General features: G+C 36.9%; 1 long non-coding RNA gene across 1 annotated transcript; it reads left to right on the forward strand.

Moving 5' to 3' along the window:
• Positions 1 to 11,529: 11,529 nt before the first annotated feature.
• Positions 11,530 to 14,048, forward strand: LOC136275282 (uncharacterized). Its single transcript, XR_010713837.1, has 2 exons — positions 11,530 to 11,561; positions 12,438 to 14,048. It is a non-coding gene; the product is annotated as an uncharacterized lncRNA (long non-coding RNA).
• Positions 14,049 to 14,348: the final 300 nt, after the last annotated feature.

Here is a 14,348-nt window from a genome sequence, read left to right on the forward strand (position 1 = left end):
AGGCTAATATTATATATTTGTCCCAAAGACTCGCATAGGACTTCATTATATCATTAGAACGTACTTGCAAAGAATGATAAGCAATTATCCAAGACCAGTTAACTCCGTTGATCTTGATGATTTCAAATATCGGTTTAGAAAAAACCCAAACAAAATAACAATATAAACGAAATACATGTTATGATAAAACATGTTTTAATTAAATACATCAATTTTATGAAGTCGGACAAAAACACACGATGTATCGTATAGTGGTTTAAATCTATAACGTCATGGAAGAGAATATGACGTCACACCTTTATGACGTCATAATATACAGACAGAGCAATTGCGATTATCGAAAAATAATTGCAGTTCCTCCGTACGGACTTACAGTGGGAAAGAACAATGGATATGCAAATTATACAAAAATGAAACCCAAGCAAGTGATGAACACAACAATGACAACTGAAAATAAAGAAAAAATATTCTGCTCAGTATGTGAAGGGTTGCATTATCTTATTTAAGGCAATAGTAAATAATAAATTTAACTAACATCCTCACTCCTTCGTTTTTTTTAAAAATAGGTATGAAAATAGTTTTAGTCATTCAAAAACTTACATAAATATAAGTTACCTTGAAATCTGAAGTGAAAATTTAAATGGCTTTGGTATATCAAGTGATAAGAAATTATATAGCCACCCCATAAAAATCTGTGTTTTTCCTTAATCTAAGTGGATATCTTCTTTGATCATCAAGTTCCTGTGTTTGTTTATTTACAGATTCATTTAAACAATTTTGATTATGAAGGTGGACATGTTGCAGCATGGCTATTATTTTTCTCAGGAACAGTTCGACTGATACAGAAATTCTACTTAATACATCATGTACACCTAAAAGTGTTCTTCTTATTATGTCAAGATGCTGTTTACATATGCGAGAAAGCCAACTACGCCTACAATGAATACACACAAAGTGACAATAAACTTTCATTTCTCAATTCTCGTGCATTGAACTGCTCCTCTACATTGGCAAAATGTGCTTGCTGAAATCTTGTCCTAATTATATGTTTATTAGCAGACAGATGAGATAAATGCAGAAGCTGCCAATCGATAGGCTACTCAAGCAGATTGATACTACTGAAAGCAGAGAAAATAACAGAGTTATGTTGCCATATAACTTATATATAACCCAGTCACTAAAAGTTTTAACTACTTTTTAAAATCTAACCCAATAACAAAACTTCTGTTTAAAAAAAGGAAAATTAATAAATTTAGCAATGCAATGTTTAATCACCTGTACGTATCATTTAAGTAATTATTACTTTGAACACTTTTACATTCATTAGTATTAATTCAGCAATGCAAAGTTCAATTACTTGTACATATTGATATTAAGTTTTAGTAAATGTTTTTTCTTAACTTATTTTTCAACTTCCTTTTATTAAAATTGTTGTGTCCTTAATAAGCAGACTTGTAAAAGATTTGTCCTTTTTTTCGCCCATCAACATATATTCTATGTCAATTTTTTTTAATATAATTTTCATAATCTTACCAAATAACAAAACTACTGTTTAAAAAGAAAAATAAGTTAATTTAATCACCTGTACATATTTTTTTTTTTAGTTTAATGTTTAGTTTAATTTTCTTATAACTTGTTATTTCATTTCATATACATGTGCTGTTTACGAATTTTTAAAAAACCCAAATCCTTTGCCGATTCACGCGCAGTGCTGCCCAGCTTGGAAGTTTGCTCAGCAGTTTTTGATTTTCAGAACAGTCATCCAGGATCTTGAGGCTTGGAACCTGGGCGTTGCATCTCGACAAGCTTGTAGAAATTCGCCAAAATCTCTGAGAGCTTTCGATTGCCCTTCTGAGATTTTTGGCAAATTGTCTAGTCTCTTACGAAACGCTTTCTGTATAACAAATGGGTGACCATACCGGTCTTGGAGGACTTTTCTTGCGTTTTCATATGCAGAGCCACTTCCACTGTAGAAGAATCAATGGCCTGCAATGCTTCACCGGCAACGTATCTTTTCAGATAGAAAAATCTTTCTTGCTCTGGAATGCCCATTTGATGATTATTTTAAAGAATATTCACATGAGTTTCAAACAGCTTAAGATAAGATTCTATCGGTTACATATTAATCACTCTGTAGTACGTTTTTCTTATACATGGTTGTTCGTTTCAGTTTGATGCGAACTCACTGCTGGGTCCCCCCCCCCCTCCCCCCTCCGACCCATCCTCCTGCCCCGCTGACAAGTGCTCGCGCTGGATTTTTTTAAATTGGCGAAAAGATATCCAGATCTGTCAAAAATCATTTTTTGAGACTTCTTATTTGTAACATTTCCTCCTTTACGTGTTTCACTTTCCCACCCGTTTGTTTATATTCGGTCAGTCTGTGTTAATTCAATCGCCACGTGCGACCGAAAATCTTGTGTCGCTTTAGCGCACACAACTCAGAACTATGTAATTGACTAACAGTTGGAAGGGTGCTTTTACAAACAATTATACTAATATTCGAAGTCAATCATCTTCACATTAAGATGTGAAATCGTAACCTGAGTATACGGATTATAAATTAACCTGTTAAACACGCTAAACTGCTATAGTTATGAACAGAATAATTCATAACATATTATACTTGAAAGTTGGAAGTCAAAGGAAATTTTGTTCTTGGGAAATACGACTACATTATGCACTGCTGTCGATCGCCATAGAAATCATAAAAGTACTGCAAGTGTCGACAGATTTCTTATTTCTTTGAAAGACCACAATAGTTCACTTGACTTGCCGACTATAATATAGCGACATAACTGCCTCCCAAAAATATATGCGCTTCTCAAAGTTACACTTAAGTGCGTTATTGGGGATTTTATTTATTGCTAATTGTATGAAAATTGAAAAAGAAAAACCCAAAACGTTGTGTATTATTAGGTTATAATGCAACTTAATTTACTTACAAGGTTAGCTACAGCCAGTGGAATACTAATTTCAATGAACAATGAATACCTAATATACTAAAATACACGATAAATAGTTTCCAGAACTATAATACTATGCATGTGTATATGAAGGTTGCACCCTCATTTGTATGGCTGTAGGTGAGAAGGTAAAGGTGTATCGATGTACATCCGATGTATGACTGCACATACGGATTTTGGACCGTGGCTACAGACGATACCCATGATAGTCTTTTAATACATTAATGCGCAGTTTGATCTAGAAACTGACCAGTTTCATAACTTCTTCGAATTTCTCTAACACGGACTGTCTACTTCCTTCCCAGAATTCCAATTTACGCAAGCGCAATTGAAGTTTTTTTCAATTTCATTAGTCAACCCACTGACATAAAATTATGATTTTGCATATTATTACATCGTCGAGAGAAGTAATATTCATTTCTGTAAATAAGGTTATTTAATTTGCGTTACATAGCGGTGTCTCCATGAAACAGCACCATCTGGTGTATAATTTTAATGCTCGCTTTTGCATAAATTCTCCCGCTGATCTTTTTTTTTAGCTGATTATATATTATTTTGAATGTCCAAGTCTACTAGTGTCATTAAATAATATCAGACGACACACATTTCCCTATTGAAAAGTTCAGAGATGCCGTAAATTTTGACTAATTACTAAATTTTGTCAGCACGTAACAATTCTAAACTTGCACATAGTCTTCAAAAATTTAGAAAGATTTAAATAAAGAAGTTATCTTAAAGAAAAGGTTACGTGTTTTGTAGGCGGGTTCGGTTTAAAAAAAAATATACAATTCCTGACATGAATCATGAGTACATATTGTTTATAACAATGCTTGCTACCCTTTGAAAATTGAACTCGCCATTAAACATCTCATTTTTTAAAGAATTTTTGAAACGATTACACAAACTGTGTTCGACATATAGTTTTCCTAAAACATTTTCTCCCTTTCTTTTTCAAAACACGTTTTATATACAGGCTTCCAATCACAACACGTTTTTATAAAAAAAAAAAAAACAGAACTGGAAGTTTAGTAATTATAATCGTTTGACACCATATCACATATATTTTTAACAAGCAGCAACAACGGAAGACCTACTCGTGGCTCTGCTCTAGTTAATGTTTATTGTTTTAATTTGTTTTTAACAATATTGCCCTTGCCATGACACCTTTTTACGTTTGTGAAAGTAAAGTATTAAAATGATTAGAAAGTTAGAATATAATACCAGAACGAGTGAAGACGATTTGTTAGCCGACCTCAGTGCCATAGATGCCAGAAGGGAAAAGCTCAGAGCAGAAATTGAAAGATTACGATCAACTCCACAGTTTGCCAAACATTCGCCAATACCGGACTCCGGAGTAGACATAGGCTACAAAAGCAATCGCAACCATGACGACAGTTTTGAAATAAATTTCAAAACACAGAAGAACACGGAGTATGCACCTGGTCACTTTGAATACCCAACGCCTGGGTACACATTGTACGAAGATGAGAATGATCGTACACTGCCAAAGGTTACAGATACTGCCGCGTTTAGGAACCATAAGCCAACCAGTGTTTTCTGAGACATATTTGACACCAAACCCTTACCTAAGTACTCGGTGTGCGGTGTCATCATCAGATTCGTCTACGGTTACGTGGTCAAATAATTGGAATCCAGTGCAGGAATCCGTTTACCGATCGTTGCCTACTATTACTACAACTAAAAATATTTCGAATGAACGGTCTCAGGACTATGGTAAAACAATGATGAAACCGGCAACATATGACGGAACTGCATCATGGATTGATTACAAAGCGCATTTTGAGGCCTGTAGCGATATCAATTCATGGAACTCTCAGCAGAAAAGCTTGTACCTGGCAGCTTCTTTAAGAGGACAGGCCCAGACCGTCCTCGGTAACATAAGATCAGGAGTGAATAGGACCTACGCAGAGTTATGCGAAGCTTTGGAATCAAGATTTGCACCCGCGAATCAAACTGAACTCTCCCGGGCAATGCTCAGAGAGAAGCGCCAAAGACCAAATGAATCTTTACCAGAACTTGGTGAAAGTATTCGACGTCTAGCGCATCTGGCATATCCGACTGCTCCCAGAGAAGTTACAGAGATGATCGCCAAAGATCAGTTCATAAATGCTTTGACAGAGTTTGATATGCGTCTACGTATTCAGCAATCTCGACCAAAGACACTCAATGAAGCAATACGCTGTGCAGTAGATTGAGGCATTCTGTAGAGCAGAACGTCAAAGAAGAGGAGATGGTGGATATGTCAGGACCACGAGCAATAACCAAGTTACACCTGATGCACAAGATCCTACTGTTAGGGAGGAACTCAGGCAATTAAGAGATGAGATACAGGCGTCTCTTAAAGATTTAGAAAAGAAAATTGTTAATGTCTCGGTAAAAGAACCATCTGCTGCTGCAGATACGGGTAATATAGCCAAAGAAGGAAGATTTCCTTTTAAATGCCACCATTGTGGAAAGAAAGGCCACATGATCAAAGATTGTTTTCTGAGAAACAATAAAGGTGGCACTAGAATGCAAAAACCAGAGGTAAAGGATTCATCCAGTGTCAAAGGGAATACAGATTCCAATAAGAGGAATGATTCGAGAGTTTCCAGTACAACGGCCATGAAAGTTGACCAAGAAAGCCATGAATCTGGGTTGTTTGTCAAGGCAAAGGTAAATGGCACTCAGTGTAATTTATTGTTAGACACGGGAGCCACTCTGACTATTTTGTCAGATCAACTGTATGCAGAAATAGGCAAAATCAGCAGAACTTCCCTTTTACCGATATCACAGAGTAGGGGCTGATGGTGCGCCTCTTACGGTACAAGGAAAAGGAGTATTTGGCATTAAACTTGGTTTTCAAGAATTTGAGACTCAGGCAGTGATAGCAAACATAAAGGCAGATGGCATTATTGGATTAGATTTCTTACAAACGAATGAATGCCTGGTTGACGTATGCAAGACCAAGATGTATGTACGTGGGATAGAACATGAATTAGAAATGCAAGGAAATATTGGCTGCTTTCGGGTGAGCCTATGTGAAACCATATCCATTCCTCCTAAAAGCGAAATGGTATGCCCGGGTCAAGTATTAGACCTACCGAAATTCCCACAGATACCGTTGTTAATTTAACCTTGTGCCAAGTTTCAGGACAGCGGAAGAGCATTGGTAGCTCGATCTGTAGTCAATTCATGTGAGAAAATACCAGTTAGACTGATGAACGTGTCCGGTCAGTCCCAGACAATTTTTAAGAACACAGTCGTAGGAATGACATTCCCGGTAACAGAAATCATTATGCCAGAAACAGAAGGCAGTGTTAATCACGTCATGCCTGGGGAACGAGAAGAGGTCCTTCCGGAGCATTTGTAAAGAATTATTCGATAGGACAAGACTTGAGCTATCAGCGGAGCAGACGGTACAGGTGAAAAACATCCTTATTCAGTTTAGCAGCATTTTCTCAAGGAATAAAGATGACTTTGGTAGAACCTCGTTGATAAAGCACCATATCAATACAGAAGGAGAAAAGCCAACCAAGCAACCTCCAAGAAGGTTACCACATCATGCCGCGGAGTTTGTTGACAAGGAAGTGCAGAATATGGTTGATAAGGGCATTGTAGAACCATCATCTAGTCCGTGGGCTGCTGGAGTAGTTCTTGTAGAGAAGAAGGACGGTACAAAAAGGTTCTGTGTTGACTATCGGTCCTTAAACAACAAAACGGTGAAGGACGCCTACCCTTTACCGCGTATTGATGACTCCCTAGATCGACTGGAAGGAGCGTCTTGGTTTTGCACTCTAGATCTGCATTTGTGACCAGAAGTGGCCTTTTTCAATTTACCGTGATGCCATTTGGACTCTGTAACAGTCCGGCTACGTTTGAAAGACTAATGGAAGTAGTGTTGGCTGGACTTAATTTCAATGTATGTTTGGTATATATTGATGATATCATTATCGTTGGTAAAACGTTTGATGAAACGCTTCAAAACTTAGAACAAGTATTAACCAAGTTACAATTGGCAGGTCTAAAGCTCAAAGCTGCAAAATGCACTTTGTTCAAGAAAGAAGTTCTGTTTCTGGGGTATAAAGTATCTGGCGACGGAGTACAAACAGATCCAGCCAAAGTAGCTGTTGTGGAACAATGGCCAATACCGATTGAGGTAAGTGAAGTGCGATCCTTCGTGGGTTTGTGCAGCTATTACCGGAGATTTATAGCTGGATTCTCTAGCCTGGCAAAACCTTTATTTCGGTTAACGGAAAAAGGAAGAGAATTTAAATGGACGTCTGATTGTCAGAGTGCCTTTGATAATCTTAAAAAGTGTTTGACAACTGCCCCAATTTTGGCACACCCAAACTTTTCAGTGCCCTTTATACTTGACACTGACGCAAGTCAAATGGGACTTGGTGCAGTGTTGTCCCAGGATATAGATGATACAACCAAGGTGATATCATACGCAAGTAAAACTCTGTCTAAGAGTGAACGAAAATACTGCGTCACCAGAAAGGAATTGCTGCCTCTTGTCTTTGCATGCCAACATTTTCGACACTACCTGTATGGTCACAAAGTCATTGTGCGCACTGATCTTAGCGCCTTAAAGTGGTTAATGAGTTTCAAAGATCCTCAGGGACAAGTAGCCAGGTGGATCGAATTACTCAGTACCTATGACTTGGAAATCACTCATAGACCTGGTGCGAAACATGGAAATGCGGACAGTTTGAGTAGATATCCGTGTCGCCAGTGTGGATATGGAGAGAAGGTTGTACAAAGTGTAACACCTGACACTACTCCAGATACATGTAGTAGTTCTACAGTGCAATGTCTGCAAGAGGGTGATTCTGATTTGAAGAAAGTCAGAGAATGGTTAGAGCTAAATGATCGCCCAGAATACATCCAAATTAAACATGAAAGTAACGTAATCAAATCTCTTTGATCGCAGTACAAATTCCTGGAAGTAAGAGACAATCTACTCTGTAGAAGATGGGAAGGTGATCGAAAAACCATTTACAAGGTGTTGGTGCCAATGTCTGAGAGGAAAGAAATACTCAGAGAGTGTCATGATGCAAAAACATCGGGACATCTAGGTGTTAGAAAGACTCTTGCTAGAGTACGAGAAAGGTTTTATTGGCCAGGTTTACAGGCAGATGTCCGAATTTATGTAACCGGATGTCCACAATGCCGGAAAAGAAAAGTTCGTTCTTCTGGAAAGTCACACATGCAAATTGACCAAACAGGCTATCCTTTAGAACGTGTGGCCAGTGACATAATGGGACCTTTACCAGAGACTGAATCTGGCAACAAATATATAATCGTAGTATCTGACTATTTTACCAAATGGACAGAGGCGTATCCTTTGAAAAATATTGAGTCCCAAACCGTGGCGGAAGTTCTGGTGGAACAGTTTTTCTGTAAATATGGTGTACCTGAAATCGTACACAGTGACCAAGGCGGGCAGTACGAGAGTCGGTTGTTCAAAGACATGTGTGAACTACTCGGTATCAAAAAGACCCGCACGACGGCGTTCCACCCGAATTCGGACGGCATGGTAGAGAGATTTAACAAAACCTTAGCTACCATGTTAAGCGGTAATGTCTCTGACTACCAGCAAGACTGGGATAAGAAATTACCATATGTTCTAATGGCTTACCGATCCTCTCAGCATGAAAGCACGGATTACACTCCGAATATGTTGATGATGGGAAGAGAGACTGCTACCCCAATTGATATCATGTATGAGCTTCCAAACAGACTAAAACCCACTAATGTACATGACTGGGTATGGGAACTTAGGAAAACTTTGGAAGAGGCGCATGCAAACACGCGCAAAATAACAGAACAATCTATGTTGCGCCAAAAGAGATACCATGATCAAAATGTGGTGAAAAAGAAGTTTGAAGAGGGTGACAAGGTGTTAGTATACTTTCCACAGAGAGCTGTTGGGAAATCACCTAAACTTATGAGTTTCTGGTATGGTCCTTACATCATTGTAAAACAGCACTCTGATGTTACTTTCAAAATCAGAAAAGAAACTGATACCAAAACACTTGTTGTACATGTTGATAGGTTAAGACCTTACGGGACTCAGGTCCTTAGAAATGAAGGCGATAGCGAAAGTTTAGAGAATCATGATCAGGTTATAGATGCTAAGGATTTAGAAAACCATGATAAGGGTAATGATGTCACCTCTGACGATGAGTCTCAGATGGTACTGTTAGGAAATTCAGAATTGAATGAGATAGAGTTAGCATATGCTGGTCGTAGACAAAGAAAAAGACCAGCTTGGCATTCTGACTATGAGTTCGATTACAAGGTTTAATGTCATTATGTTATTTCAGATTGTAGGACAGAATGGCGAAGACTAAAGTTACCCAAAGAAAACCTGGATTCCTATGTTCCATTTGTCTGGTTCGACTGCCAACTAAAGACAAGTGGAGTGAACACCTATTAAAATGTGGAATGGCAGCTATTCAGAAGAGACGATTTGAATGTAATTTTTGCGACCATGCCTTTGGTAGGAAGATTGTGTTGGTGAAACATATGCAACGATTGCACCCTGGTCAGGACTATTGTATTACCCCACTGGAGTCCACTGAACCTGAGAAATCTCCACCAAGACGCGTGGAAGATGAAGAGGATTGGCAGGAGGATACAGGAGAACTCTTGTTTGAGGAGGAGAAGGACAGAGAAGCCGGTAGAACGTACAGGAAGAAGACGTCTCCAGTTTTACCAGGGGTGAAAAGAAGAAACACGGAGACATCAGAAACGGTGACCATAAACTTGCCTACTAATGAAGAGATACAGATAGAGGAACATAGCAACAGTGCTTTGGTGGTACAGAAGGCGCCCTTGGATGACCAACACTGCTCATGCTGTTCTAAGAAGAGCAATAAAGCTGACGCTGAAACATAGACTGATACAAATCTCAAGGCAGGAAAGAGTCACCAGAAAATAATAAGAGTCACCAGAAAAATTCAGAAAGATGGTGAGACAGTGGAACGTTTCGAGGAAGATATCTGGAATGAATGAGATTAGTGATGTTCTTAATGAATGTGCTTTTTGCATGCAAATGGTTTTTTTTTGCTGAGAAGAAGATTCTTTTGTTTTACCTAGTAACAGTTGGTTACTTTAACTATGTAAATTCACATGTAGATGTTCTTTAAATTGTTTGATGGCTGTCAAGTTTCATGCATATGGTAACAATTAGTTACCATGAACTATACTTTGAACTATGTCTCCTTATGTAAAATAAAAAAAAAATAAAAAATAAAATAAAAACATTAAAAAAAAATAGTTGATTCTCATTGATTTAGCGTGCGGGACGCACGGTGTAAGATGCGTGGGTAGTGAAACGAAATAGGGGTAGTGACAAGCAGAGAAACACACCCATGAAGTTTAAGTAACAAAACACACCCGTACACGTAATAGAGTACACCCATTGAAATGGAATGACCCGGTGCCCCCTTGGAAATAAACTCTCCCAAGGGTATATAAGCAGACTCATCTAGCAGATTAGGCAGAGTAGGTCTGAAACCCACAGCTCACAGAAGAACCCGCAAGACCTGGAAGGTAATAGAAACCTGATAGAAGTCATTTGTGAGGTTGTAAGTAGACAGACTAGGGGAAGGAATACTCCTCAGCGGTAATTGGAATTGGAATCTTAATTGGTTGTCGGGAGGTAGTAAGTCTATATGACTGAGGCGCCTGACTTCCATTAATATTAAGAACCCTTTACCAAGGCACGCGGGGATAAGTATCCCAGTTAAACAATAATAAGTGATTTAAATACACCTCCAATCAATTGTAAATCAAGTTTAATCATTGTACTCAGGAGAGTAGAAGTAAAATTAATATATTTATATCCCTTAAAAAGAACCCGATATTTTGTTTAGGTAAAACACGTTACAATAATTGTAGGCCAAACCAGTTTGGAGGAAGCGTAAGGGAATTAATGTCAAAAGAATAAAAAATCAAATTTCCTAAACCCAAATTGCCTCGAAATTTGATTTATATTATTTTTCTACATTTCTTTAAAATTATAATGAGCACGAGAATTTTCAAAGCTGTATTAAAATCGAAGAAAACGCTCAATAAAATTGTCTTTGGAATATATTCACAAGGATTCAAACATGGCAATGTAAGTTGGTTTTTTGGGGGTTTCTTTTTACCTATGATTTTTGTTTCATTTTTTTTTTATTTCAGAAATAAAATTAGTAAATTCCGCACAAGAAAAATAGCGATAAATTATTTATTTCTCTTAAATATAATTTTAAGTCGCTGTACTTGCGGGGAAGTGCGTCAAGTAATGAGAAATCTCGCGCAAGCGATTAGCGACTTGGACGACCTGTCATGTCCGTGAGTAATTGATAATAGAAAAAAAAATAACACGATTTTACTTAAAAAGTTAGCTACAAGTGAGTCAATTTTTTTTAAAACACACATTACAATGAGAACTTCACAACTGTAAAGTAAAAAAAAGTAAATTTAAGGATAACTTGAAATATGAAGCAACTTTGTGTGAAAATATATTTTGTAATAGAATGTAGAACGAAGTTGTAAATTAGTCTTTTCATTTTACAGTGTGTAGAAAAAAGGCTAAGAAATGTAAGTACTTGTATTTGAACATGCTTTTTCTGCCTAATTATACCTAATACAACAAGTTGTGTGAAGTATAATGTTTTTGACCTGTACGTCAATCAGTCAGTCCTGTATTTTTGTCAGCACAACTCCTTTTAAACCATTGCGCAGAATTTTGTTAATCTTTGCAAATATTTAGGATACAGTGTATAGATGTGCATATTGCCAGGAAATTCCGATTCCATTATTTTTGTCCTTAGAGTTTTGAATTTCCAGCTAGGTATATATAAGGAAATCTACTGGAATCAGCTCTCCTAATGAAATTTTATGCGAAATATTTTATGTTCTTAAAAGACCCTATTGATTTTGATAACAGAATGTTCACAATTCAACACACACAGAGATTTTTTTATAGGATAGAAGTACACAAGCCCCCCCCCCCCCCTCTCACGTGAAACGTGAAATAAGTGCTTTGCCAATATTAACAATTTTATGTGGCTACATCTTAAATTTGTTTCCATTAATTATTTAAATGTGTAAATTGTCATTTGTTGGAAATGGAGTTTTAATGTGATGAATTCTTACAAATAATGCCCTTTTTGAATTTTACATACCCAGTATATTTAAAGTGCACAGTGTCATTGTTGCATTGTCAACTTTTAGGGGAATGTGGGGTAAATGAGCTTGCTCATTTTTTCTTATATTTTTAACATATATTTTTGCATTGAAAATGGAGTGATGGATGCTTATAATGGTTAAATACTCAGACAATGGAGAACGAAATTTTCTAAGCATAATTTTGGTCAGAAGTTTGAAATACACATAAAAGCTGTGAGATTTTACAATGCAACTCCATGTCTATTCTGTTGTGAAACAAATATTCTGATGTTTCTTTCTTTTTAGCTGAAAGAGTCAGATGGTCTCCAGCTGAAGAAGAGGAGATAAAGAAATACTTCTCTCGTTATTTTGAGGGACATTTTCAGAAGAAATGCCCCTCAAGGGAGCATTGCCTTGATGCTCTTAAAAAAAGCAAAGAAAATGGTGGAACAATTTTTAAGAGAAAATGGGAAACCTTGAAAAAAAAAGTTTCCAATATGTTAGTCAAGATTCAAGTATGAAGTAGCTTATACAATTTTTAGCTCACCTGAGCAGAAGGTTCAAGTGAGCTTTTCAGATCAAAATTTGTTTGTTATTTGTCGTAGCTGTCGTTGTAGTAGTAAACTTTTCACATTTTAACCTTGTTCTCAAGAACCAATGAGTCAATTTCCACCAAACTTGCCAAAAAGTATCCTTAGGTGAAGGGTGTTCAAATTTGTTTAAATGAAGGGCCCCTTTTCCAAAGGGAGATAATTATGAATTAGTAAAAAATTAATGGCATATGTTAAAGATTTTCATCTCAAGAACCACTGGGCCTGGAAAGCTGAAACTCAAGTGGAAGCATCCTCAGGAAATGTAGATTCAAGTTTGTTGAAATCATGACTCCTGGGGGTAGCATGGGTTATCAAAATTTAACATTGACATATATTGGAAAAATCTTCTTCGCAAGAACAGGAAAGCTGTGATTGGTCATAGTTAAATGATAGTATCCTCTGGTAGTGTATATTTGATGTAGTTCAAATCATGACCCCCCACGATAAAGGGGGGGGGCCACAATTGAGAATCTGGGTTTCACATAGGAAATACATAGGAACATTTTTAAAAATCTTTTTAAGAACAGCAAAGCCATGATTGGTCAGAGTCCTCTTGTAGTTTAGATTCAAGTTTGCTCGAATCATGACCCCTTGGGCAAAGATGGAGCCATAATGAGATATAAATTTTTTTAAGAAGGAATTCATAGAACATTCTTTAAAATTCTTCTTCTTGAGAACACCAAAGCTCTTATTGTTCATATCATATCATTTATATGGAGGCATCCGTGGGTAGTGTAGATTTAAGTTTGTTCAAATCTTTATCTGTAGGGGTTGAGTGGGGCCACAATGGGTGATCAAGGTAATATGTAGGAATACATAGGGAAAATTGTGAAAATTTTTAACAAGAACAAAGCTATCATTGATCATCATTATAAAAGCATTGAAAAAAAGTAATGTAGATTTAAATTTGTTCCATTGACCAACCGGGAGAAAAGAGGAGCTATTAAAAGTGGATTAAAGTTATACACAGGATTATAAAGGCTATATCAATAAATATTTTCATCTTATAAACAACAAAGTCATTTTGTATCATGTTAATTTAAAAGCATCCCCAGGAAGTATAGATTTAAGTTTGTTCAAATACCCCCTCCCCTTTTTTCTCTGAATCCACTTTTACTAGTATATTTCAAGATAAGAACTGAACTGATTTTTGCTTTTAGCCAGTTGCTCAGGTGAGTGATGTGGCCCATGGGCCTCGTGTTTTGTTTTTTTTTATTGTATGACACAAGAACTGAGATCAGAGAGGATCAACTTGCTTTTTTCATTTTTGTTTTCCATAAGGCCTAGAAAAAAAATGTTTGTTTCCTGTACCCCGGCCGACCCATTCCAATTAGCCTCTTGTTGATTTTTCTCCTGCTAAATGGCAAAACTGTGTTTGATCAAATCAGCTGTTTCCATTTATTCAAAAGAAATTAGTTGTAGCTTTACTTGAGACATAAAATATATCAAAATACTTAACATTAACCCTAAATATAAAGAGTAATCATTACTTTAAAATAAATTTCCCCCACATCTTTTTGAAGTTTGTTTTCTGTCGCTTTGCAGCCATGTTGGTTGTACACTATAAATATAACACCTGGATGAATCAGTCCGAGAATGTTTTTGGGGACTGTGAAACCTCAAC

The sequence above is a fragment of the Magallana gigas genome, chromosome 1 (genome assembly GCF_963853765.1).
Source record: "Magallana gigas chromosome 1, xbMagGiga1.1, whole genome shotgun sequence".
NCBI lineage: Eukaryota > Metazoa > Mollusca > Bivalvia > Ostreida > Ostreidae > Magallana > Magallana gigas.